General features: G+C 35.4%; 1 long non-coding RNA gene across 1 annotated transcript; it reads right to left on the bottom strand.

The window, feature by feature from the left end:
- Positions 1 to 1,123: 1,123 nt before the first annotated feature.
- LOC134731799 (uncharacterized) lies at positions 1,124 to 8,434 on the bottom strand. Its single transcript, XR_010114387.1, has 3 exons — positions 8,287 to 8,434; positions 3,327 to 3,702; positions 1,124 to 1,314 (listed from the first exon to the last, which is right to left on the bottom strand). It is a non-coding gene; the product is annotated as an uncharacterized lncRNA (long non-coding RNA).
- Positions 8,435 to 8,667: the final 233 nt, after the last annotated feature.

The following is an 8,667-nucleotide window of genomic DNA, read 5'->3' as shown; positions in this document are numbered from 1 at the left end:
TCTCCAACTCTTATTATTTCTAAGTTTTTGTACTATTGAGAATCTTGCCCTGAACACCTAGAAGGGACAAAAATACCAACATTTCTTCTCCACATTGTGCCAAGCAGTTGAATTGACATGTTCACACCCTTGGAAAGAGACATTTTTCAACTATCTAGGTGTCAGTGAACTTTAGCAAAAGCTATACATTACATTAAAATTATTTTTTGGAATGTAGAGTAATCTACATGCATTTTTCATTCACAGTATCTGAAAGTGTAGTGTGCTTAACTCATGTGGTCTTCTAAGGCCTTTTGCTGCCTCAAGACAAATGAATGACACATAAATCTGTGCAGAATAAAAAGTATTAACACTGATGATTGCTTTGGGTTATTGTTAACAGCAAAAGCATTTTTTTTTTGGTATCTGTGTAGTGTCTTTTTTTTTCCCTGATGAGATACACATTTTTCCTCAATAGGCTAACTGTTTAGTGACATTCCACATTCATAAATAGTAGAAGCCTTTCTAAAAGCATGGATTTTCAACAATTGCTTTTATCAAATGTAACATAAGCCTTGCCTCTTTCACTCATATCCTTTCTCCTTGCAATGATATCCAACAGTTAACAAGAGGTAGACAAGATGTCTTTTGGCTTTAAGATCAATACTCTATGTAGGCAAAAGTCAAGACCAAAAATGAATTATTTAAGTGTCAGTTTCTTTTTGAAAATCTGTTCATGAAACAACTTACTTCTATTTAGTCTGAAGCAGCAGCAATAGCAACAATCAGAGTCAATCTCAGGAGAGAGCAGAGGGCCATATGTTCTAGACTGACAGAGGCATTCTGTAAATAGTTGTGCTAAGATTGAAACTTAGATATATCTGAGTCCAAAAGTTGTGCTATAAAGGACTGTACTCTGCTCTCATTGTAGTACATACATGTAAGCATTAAAGGTCACATTTCCTAGCTTTGAGTTCTATATGACTAGTTTTCTTTATGCATTGTTGTTCTCTGGTTTTTGAAAACTGATGCTAATTCAATAAGTGATGTGCCATGTATTTGAGGGAGAAGAAGTAATGTTGTAGGAGTATATCATCATAATAATGCTACATAACAAAATGACTCCAAAACTCAGTGGTTTAAACAATAAGCATTTATTATTGCTCACAAGCTTACTGGCTTCCTGAACTGTGCTTCAAGTTGGTTCGCACCAATGCATCTGAAGGTTAGCAATGAAGCTTAACTGATCTCTGCTAGGCTCTTTCCTGTTTCTGGGGTTTTAGGGAACAACTAAACTGACTTGGATCTGCTCCACACAAACTCCAGCAGTTCAGCCTAAGCAGGAGGCCAATAGAAGAAAAAGAAAGAAGAAGGCAATGAAGACTTTTAGACCCAACTTTGACATTGGGACATCATTATTTAAATCATCTTCTTATTTTTTTAATTTTATTTTTTATTGTTTGGAGACAGTCCTTCTCTGTCACCCAGGCTGGAGTGCAGTGGCACAATTGTGGTTCACTGCAGACTCAGCCTCCCAGGCTCAAGCGATCCTCCCCTCTCAGCCTCCTGAGTAGCTGGGACAACAGTTGCATGCCACTGTACCTGGCTATTTTTTAAACTTTTAGATGATGCTCTTAGACAAAGCCACGTCACAAGTCTGTCTCAAATTTAGTGTATAGAGGAATAGACTCCTTTCATGGATAGTGGCTGCAAAGTCACAATGCAATATGGATAATGAGAAACATGAAGAATCAGAATTGTTTTTGCAATAAATCTACCAAAAAGAACCCTGCATATACTTAAAAGCTATAAAAATGTGTCCTATAAGTGTTCAGTCCTCAATTCTAACCTTTAAAATGTAGTATTCAATTTTCAGTAGACTTGGAAATTATCTGGAATTAATTCCAGCTATCACAACAAAAATTTTCAACTAAGGTTTATTATTATTATTATTATTAAAAATAGAATGTTTGAGTGCAACATGAAAGTTACATCTTTGCGTTTCAAGTCTAACACTGAACTGTGTAACTGCCAACCTCCTAAAACACTAAACTCGGCAACTTGGTGTTATACTCTAGGAATCTCTCTTTGGAACACACATCAATGTAACAAAACATTGTTTTTAATTAACAAAATGCCAGGCCCATATGTTGCCCACATCCTCATTGGAACTCCCGTTGACATCAACAAGAATATCTTGTGCAGCATATGGTCTTAATAGGTAACAATTTTAATTTTGAAGAATTATTTTACTTTAACTCTCAAGCAGTAGAAAAACCTTTTAATTATGCCATTTTCCTATAGTTATTCTTTTAAGCCGTCTGAAAGTTTATTTTCAAAAACATTGTAAGACATTTTAAATGCACATTGATTTAGACAGAAGACACCCTTCTAATGCTGACACATACATTAAAGTAATATTATGCAAAATAGTATTTGACCAAACATTTCCATTAAATATAGTAATAGAAACCGTTCCTTGTAATAATTTTTTTTACTTTTAACTTTCTCGTATTTTATTTTTATGTATGCTTGTCACTTGAGGAAGAAAAACTTAGCTGAGTTTATAAATGTTGTTCTCAAGTTTTATCTGTAGGTGAAATGAACAAAAATTTATAGCCTCAAACAATTTACGTTTTATTTTACTAAAATAAGTTATAGTGGGCTGACATCATCCAAGAATGTACAAAAATGTAGAGTTCAATAGCACAAATTTTAGAGTCTGACAGAGATAAATATTAATTCAAGTTCTGCAATAAAATGACACAGATAACTATAAAGTTTCTCACCAAAGCCATAGTGTCTTATCTGTAATTCAGGTATAATAATGCCTGCATATGTAGATGACATGAGAATTAAATGAGCTAACACACAAAAAGAGTTTGTATAGTGCCTAAAGAAAAATTACCCAGCTAGATGTGGCGGTTCACACCTGTAATCCCAGCACTTTGGGAAGCTGAGTTGGGAAGATCACTTGAGCCCAGGAGTTCGAGAGCAGCCTGGGCAATATGGCGAAACCCTATCTCTACAAAAAAATACAAAAATTAGCCAAGCATGGTGATATGCACCTGTAGTCCCAGCTACCCAGAAGGCTGAGGTGGGAGAAACACCTGAGCCTGGGGGGTCAAGGATGTAGTTATCTGTGATTATGCCACTGTGCTTCAGCCTGGGCAACAGACCAAGACCCTAACTCAAAAACCAAATAAATAAATAAATAAATAAGTATATGAAAGAAAAGAAAAAATCACCCCCCAAAAATAAAATAATGTATACTAAGAAAACAGAAACTTTTGTGTTTTGTATTTGTTTGTGTCATTATTGGGGATAACCCTCTCATTCACTTTTACCTTCTTCATCTTCCTTATTCTTCTTTTTTTTTTTTTTTTTTTTTTTTTTTTTTTTTGAGACGGAGTCTCACTCTGTCGCCCAGGCTGGAGTGCAGTGGCACAATCTCGGCTCACTGCAAGCTCCGCCTCCTGGGTTCACGCCATTCTCCTGCCTCAGCCTCTCCGAGTAGCTGGGACTACAGGCGCCCGCCACCACGCCCGGCTAATTTTTTTGTATTTTTAGTAGAGACGGGGTTTCACCGTGGTCTCGATCTCCTGACCTCGTGATCCGCCCGCCTCGGCCTCCCAAAGTGCTGGGATTACAAGCGTGAGCCACCGCGCCCGGCCTCATCTTCCTTATTCTTCTGTCTTTTCCTCCTTCTCCTCCTTCTTCTTTCTTTTTGTTAAGAATAATATTAACATTAGAAAAATGTGATTACTACAGACAGAACTGTTGATTCATTGCTTAGTATTTTACAATCTTTCCTCTTCCACTAGATAAGCATGATAGTAATTGTGTAAGATCATAGATCTAATTAGCATTGCATTTGGTAACTCCAGGTGTTTCGTTCTTGCCCTTCTTTATATAGGTTGTTGATCTTGCACATAAGGCTTTTCATAAACCATAAGCATCAGCTCACTCCAGAGAATCACCTGAATGACCTGGCAAGAAATTCACTATCACTTTTCCCAATTACAGAAAACCTTTTGTGAGGTGGGAAATTAAGATGACATTTAAATTTTTCTTAGGTTTGCTTCAGTAAAGTTTGGACTATAAAGAACTAAGTACTATGTGGTTCATAATAATAAAAAGGGAAGGAAGTGATTGAATTAAATGTGTTAACTTCTCCTTCTTCAAAAACAACTGTATTAAAAACAAATATTTTTTAAAATATATTTTTACATTGTTTTTAGAAATTTGCTTAAGAAGTGTTATTTAAATTATCACAGTTAAAATCTCTTATAATCCTTTAGCACAAAGAATTTTTGTTATCAGTGGTTGTCAGTTTTCTTTCTCAGTGTATGTAATAGAAAACATACAAAGATATAAACATTATATCACATTTTGTGGAGAAATATTTATAATAGTAAAATATCTTTACAGTCTAAATTTAAATAATTAGATAAGTACTTGTCATCTAGGACATGAAAAAGTTTCACTCATATAAATTAAATTTCTAATTCTGTTATAATGTAATTTTTAGGGTGTTTAGAGTTAGATTGAACTTTGGATTTAGTTAATCAGCTTTTCATATCTATTATGGATAGATTTAATACAAAGTTTATCATTCTTATTTTATACAATTGGAGAGTTTGAAGTTCACATTGATATTTGGAGGCAGTCATAGGATGATTCGTGTTTACAGGGATTTGTACAAGAGAGTATGGAGTAATGGAGGAGAAAGGTAAAGAAGGTACTAGTTTTAAAAACAGTGAAAATGATGTGAACCACAGAGATTTAAGACATACATCCCATCAGGATTCACTCTGCTTTCTGAATAAATGGGATATTCGGGGCTCATAGCACAAAAATACCTGGGTGGGAACCAAAGACCCCCGCTGCCTTTTTAAAAATTATCAATATCTTTTATAGTGAGTATAAATTTTAAATTATATTGTAAATTTACCCTCTGGAAGAGTGTGATTAAGGGATTTTATGACTCTTTTAAAGGTACTGCTGTTTTCCTTTTTGAAATTATGATTGGAAGAATTTTAAAATAAATGTCAAGATTTTGTTGTGTTTATTGTTAAGGTTTAAAGTATATAGATGTATATTTATACACCACATAATTACAGATCTCCTCCTACAGCTAATCATGCTTGCATATCCATTACACTCGAAGCTTCCATTCCTTAATCAAGCATTCTGTGATTACGCAGATTTGAGAGATAATGAGGTACACTGTATAAGAGATAGCAAATCAGTGTTATTAAATAAGTCCTGAAAAATCAGAAAATTGACTTTTTTTGGTCCTGAAAATCTTAGAGAGCTTTCACAATTAGTAGATTAGTCACAGAGAGGAAAGTAGCATATTTTCATGTAGTGTATTGGTTTTTATACTTGCTTTATTTGGTTGTTTTCTTTCCTCATTGTCTGTGACTAAATATTCCCAAAATTTCTGGTCACAGCTAGTAATTAGAAAAACTATAAAGAAATTCAAAGAGGACTTAACCACATATGCTCGTCATGCCTGTCTATTGCCTACTGCTAGGACAGAATGTGTTTTAAGGAATTCGTTTTCACGCATCATTTGCCTCATGAAGACTTCGATGGTTTCAATAGTAGTAGAATTTTAGGTTTTGGCATTTTTTAGCAAGAATATGTTTGGCAGTAGAATATTATGCAGATATCAAGAAAGCAAATGCATTTTTTCATAATTTGTTATTATTTATACTGCTGTTGAGCCCTTCCATGTAACTTGTTTTCATCACTGCCACGGACTATGAGTTGGTCATTTGCAAGTTGAAGTGTGCTTTGTTGAAAGAATTGTTTCTAAATTTTGTTTCCCTGTCAGAAGAGAATATATGGCTAGGGAGGAATTGGAACAAAATACCAATGTGTTATATTATCTAACTATCTCTGTTCATAGGTCTTTGTTAATGGTGGCTTAGCAAATAGTTATTCTGCAAAAACAACACATCATATGTAAACATTATTTTCTCTAAGAGATAAGAACAATAATTACATATTATTTCAGGAGATCAATAGGGGTTCAACAGTGTGTTGTAATATTGAATTTGTTAAAGTGCTCCTCATCCAAGAATATTTTCTCTCGCTACATGTGATGAAGTCCAAGATGTCACTCTTTCAATTAACATACAAGAGGCCTAGTAAACCACCTACAAGTTTTGTTCATGATAGTTATCAATAAATAGTAAGACACTTGATTTTATTTTACATATATAATACTAATCTGCAATTATATATATTTATTAAAACAAATGAAATTCAGTGAAAAATTATGTTTATAGTTTGATTAGAATAGTGTTGAATCTGTAGATTGCTTTGGCCAATATGGTCATTTTAACCATACTGATTCTTCCAACCCATGAGCATGGAATGTTTTTCCATTCATTTGTATCATCTCCAATTTCTTTCAGCAGTGTTTTGTAATTCTCCTTATAGAAATATTTCACATCCTAGGTTAGATAAATTCCTAGGTATTTTGTGTGCGTGTATGGTTATGGTAAATGGAAATATGTACTGGATTTGGCTCTCAGCTTGGATGTTGTTGGTGTATAGAAATGATACTGATTTTTGTACATTGATTTTGTATCCTGAAACTTTACTGAAGTAATTTCTGAGTTTGAGGAATCTTTTGGCAGGGTATTTCTAGGTATAGAATCATATCGTCAACAAAGAGAAATAGTTTGACTTCTTCTTTTTCTATTTAATGCCTTTTATTTCTTTCTCTTGCCTGATCACTCTGGCTAGGACTTCCAGTACTATGTTGAATGGGAGTGGTGAGAGTGTCACTCTTCTTGTTCCAGCTCTCAAGGAAATGCTTCCATCTTTTGCCTGTTTTGTGTGATGTTGGCTATGGGTTTGTCACAGATGGCTATTATTATTACTTTGAGATAGGGTCTTGCTCTGTCACGTAAAGTGGAGTGTAATTGTCAAAATCACAACTCAGTGCAGCCTTGACTTCCTCAGGTTCAAGCAATCCTCCCACCTCAGCTTCTGGGTAGCTGGCAACACAGGCATGCGCCACCATTCCCAGCTAGTTTTTGTATTTTATGTAGAGACAGGGATTCACCATGTTGTCCAGGCTGGTCTCAAACTCTTGAGCTCAGGCAATTCACCTGCCTCCAGACTCCCAAAGTGCTGGGATTGCAGACATGAGCAGCTCTTATTATTTTGAGGTATGTTCTTTTGAGGTACCTTGTTTTGAGGCCTAGTTTGTTGAGGGTTTTTATGATAGAGGGGTGCTGGATTTTATTGAAGGATTTCTCTGAGTTTATTCAGTTGACCATATGATTTTTGTTTTTAATTATGTTTATATGGTTAATGATATTTATTGATTTGTGTATGTTGAACGGACCTTGGATCCCAGAAATGAAGCTACTTGATGGTGGTGAATTGACTCTTTGATGTGCTGCCAGATTTGGTTTTCTAGTATTTTGTTAAGGATTTTTGCATCTATGTTCATCAGGAATATTGGTCTGCAATTTTATTTTTGTTGTTGTTTTGTCCGTGCCAGGCTTTGGTATCAGAGTGTTGCTGGCTTCATAGAATGAATTAGAAAGGAATTGCTACTCCTCGATTTCTTGGGATAATTTCAGTAGAATTGGTACCATCTCTTCTTTGTACATTTGGTGCAATTCAACTGTAAATGCATCTGGTCAGAGGCTTTGCTTGGTTGGTAGAATTTTTATTACTGACTCAATTTTGGAACTCAATATTGGTCTGTTCCAGTTTCAGTTTCTTCACTACCAATCAAGCTATTTCTGTACTTTACTTTTGTGTTCTGATTTAAATATTCACTATCCATATTGCAGAGCAGAGTTCTCTGAACCTCTTTTGATTCTGAGTTCTGCCCAATTTATGAATTATTCTTTGCTAAAATAAAATGCTGTTGAATTTATTTGTGTAAATTTTTTTGATTAACAGACCTGGTGTCAGCAGTGGTATGTATTTTTGATTGGCATGCATAGCCTTCTAAAGTAGAATTAAAAATTTACCTCTCTAAAAGACTGTTTACAAAGGGCAAATGAATCTTGAGCTCAGAGAAATATTGAAAGATTTCCCTGTCTGGGAAGAAAGTTGCTAATGAATTTTAAATTCTCACTGGAGTTTATAATCTAGGATTTTTTGATCTCTGCCAATTTATTCCCATGATGCAGGGACCTGGCTGTTAAAGTATGTTCTGGCCAGCAGACAAAATGAACTCCTTGGGGCTAAAGTTAAAATGAACTCCTTGTGGCTAAAGTTAAAAGCAGAATCAGGCAGCCATAGCAGGTTGAGAGAGTGGCCACATACCTTGAATGTTGAGATAATGAGTCTCTGTTCTCAGAAAGCTGTTGTAAAGGTATCACAAGACTACCTCTTCTGCAATCAAACAAAACCAGTTCTTTTTGTTGGTGCTGAGATAAACTGCAGCTGAATATTCCCAGATGACCACCAACCAGCTCACCTGAGGCCAACCAAGGAGGAGAGATTCATTGTTTAAAGGCCATCCAATTTGGACACTACGCCTGATCCGCCCCCCAGCCCCCAACACCTTGCAGGGTTTTTTTGTTTGTTTGTTTTGTTTTTTGAGACAGAGTTTTCCTCTGTCACCCAGGCTGGAGTGCAGTGGCACTATGTCAGCTCACTGCAGCCTCTGCCTCCCAGGTTCAAGTGATTCTTCTGCCTCAGCCT

This window comes from Symphalangus syndactylus, chromosome 11 (genome assembly GCF_028878055.3).
Source record: "Symphalangus syndactylus isolate Jambi chromosome 11, NHGRI_mSymSyn1-v2.1_pri, whole genome shotgun sequence".
Classification (NCBI taxonomy): Eukaryota; Metazoa; Chordata; class Mammalia; order Primates; family Hylobatidae; genus Symphalangus; species Symphalangus syndactylus.
Note: the sequence above shows the minus strand (reverse complement) of the source record. Positions and strands in the feature narration are given on the sequence as shown.